The sequence below is a fragment of the Hippocampus comes genome, unplaced genomic scaffold (genome assembly GCF_001891065.2).
Source record: "Hippocampus comes isolate QL1 unplaced genomic scaffold, H_comes_QL1_v1.1 scaffold381, whole genome shotgun sequence".
In the NCBI taxonomy this organism is placed as follows: Eukaryota; Metazoa; Chordata; class Actinopteri; order Syngnathiformes; family Syngnathidae; genus Hippocampus; species Hippocampus comes.
The window spans coordinates 88,987-91,414 of record NW_017805016.1 but is presented as its reverse complement, the minus strand read 5'-3'; the positions used below and the strand labels follow the sequence as shown (position 1 = coordinate 91,414).

Below are 2,428 nucleotides of genomic sequence, written 5' to 3'. Positions count from 1 at the left end.
GGGGTGGGGGTGGGGGGGTGATGGGCAAGAGATGTGCTTGGGGGCCCATTCAGGGATCCTCTTGCCCTTGTTTTGTTTTGCTAATTTTCAATTAAAATAAACCATCGCTGGCCACTGCTTTGGCCAAGAGGCAGACACAGAAAGACAGCGAGAGGAGCTGAGTGTAAACACATCCAAGAGAAGCGATAGCTGGATAGATTTCGAGTCATACGGCGGAGCTTCGATTTGCATGGTTAATCCATTCCAAGAAACTGAGTCGTATGCCAAATCCAAACCAATGATTTCCCACAGGAAATAATGTAACGATAAATAAACACGTCAATATATCTTTATCTTCTTCGATGTTTTAAAATAATTTGATTCATTTTTCTATTCTTGTACACGCTGCTGCTTCGCGCGTGTTAAAATAGTAGTTAGAATATTTATATTTACTGTGGCATCGATGCTAATTTCAGGTAGCCTGTCTTTGTTGTTTCACATGACATTTTAGCATTAAGCTAGCAGATTTTTGTTATCATAGTACGGTATATGGTTCAATTGAGCATTTTGTTGTTGAAATATCCTGTCTTTGCAAAATTCTCTCTTTTTTTATGTGTCACCTATTCGGTAAACTTCAACTCAACTTCGATGTCATTTGGAGAACTCTGCCAGTGTACAAGTCTTCATTTCCTCAAAGTGATGTTAAACGATGGGCTCCCATTTCTTGACAGTGAGCGAGTCAAAACAGGCTAAAGATTATTCATTTAATCAAATCTATGTTTGATTCAGTCTAAATGTATTTTTATGCAAGTGGAAGTGTATTTAAGCTGTATTTAAAAATAACTTTTTTATATGGTCTGGCTAGTTTGTCTCCGTTCTCCTGGAACGTGCGGGTCTGGAATGTGCCCCCCGTGATAAACAGGGTCGACTGTACTTTGAGATTTCATTCCACAAGTTAGTGCTCTTAGCAGCCTTTGAGGTGGCACCAGGAGGATTCCCATATGGCGGGAGAAAGTGCGAACAAACCCCCAAAGACAGTGGCCGACTCCCATAATGACTCCCTGAGGTCATTAAAATGAGGCCAAACTAATCAATAAGTCCAGTGATGGCTCTTCTCCTTTGAGGCGCTTCTTTCTCACAGGAGGGGGCCCAGCTAGGCTTGTGAGGTGCAGGGGACAGATGCGGCGGCAGTGCGATGGAGGAGGCCACTTGGGGGGGTGGGGGTAACAAGCCGGGTTAAAGATTCACCGCACATCTGTCACTCGAGGCCGGGCGGCAAGCGGCCGCCTACCCCCGCTGACAGCCTGCCGGCCTGACCGACGCCGTGTCATCTACCTGCGGCTCTGCTGGGCTCGACCATCTGCCTGCGCTTCGCATCTTCCGCTGAACACCAACTGTTACGCTCTGGACCATTCATTAGGTACACCTGCAGGGTTTTTATGTTCATTTATTGGTTTATATGATTTATTTGTGTTCATTGTGTTTGTTGATTCATCATTTTGGCATTACATACTTGTATATTTAATAACTTAAAAAAATTTATTTATATTTATTTAGTTCTTTGCTTGGTTGATTTGCATTGTGTCTGATTTCTTTTTTTTTTTTTTTTTTTTTAAATGAATCTAATTTTAGTGTGTCGTAAGTAGGTTATTTATTTATATCAGGGTTGTCAAAGTCGTTTTTGTTGTGGACCACATTATGGGTACAGTTTTTCCTCAGAGGGCCGGTATGACTGTGAAACCACATAAATATTTGATCACCTCTGGATATTATTTCATATAATGTCCACAAAAAATGATGGATGACTAGTTTTGAAATCAGAAGTTAAGAGTACTCGTTTGTTCCATTGTTGTTCCAATACAGTATTTGAATGTTGTTATTTATTACATTTGACATTTTGGTAAAAATTTTAGTAAACATCTCAAACATTGACATGCTTGATTTGCTTTCGCAGGCCATGTAAAATGATGTGGTGGGCCAGGTCTGGCCCCTGGGCCTTAAGTTTGAAACCTGCATTATCTGTTATATATTGCTGTTTATTTTTTAATTCAACCAAAAGATAGTTGTTTATTATAATTTCATGCTGTGTTCATCACCCAGACCGAGGTGAGATGGGATGCTTTCTCAGGGCGGAAAAAAAAATGCCCAAATGTGATTTTTTTTTTTTTTTAATCACATCTTTGTTCCGTACGTGTATTGTACTGTACTGTACAGTAACTGTTGATGCTCAATTAAAAAGCAACTTGAATTGCAGTGTGGCAGACGCGTCCCGCCAGCACTGGTGCCCGCTGAGTGTCGGCGTGAATGCGTTGGAGGGCCTCTTGGCTCGGCTGGACACGTTCGGCTCCCCCCGCCGGGTGCAGGTGAGTGCTCAATGCGGCCTTCAGCACCTGCCCTCTTTGTTCCCTTCTAGATGCTTTTATGGTGTGAGGTGGGGGGGCTTGGAGAG

At 42.3% G+C, this 2,428-nt stretch overlaps 1 protein-coding gene across 3 annotated transcripts in view; it reads right to left on the bottom strand.

Moving 5' to 3' along the window:
• The window catches only part of atp11c (ATPase phospholipid transporting 11C (ATP11C blood group)), a 98,934-nt gene that overhangs the window by 87,178 nt on the left and 9,328 nt on the right, over nt 1-2,428 (bottom strand). The gene's annotated exons all lie outside the window — the stretch shown is intronic.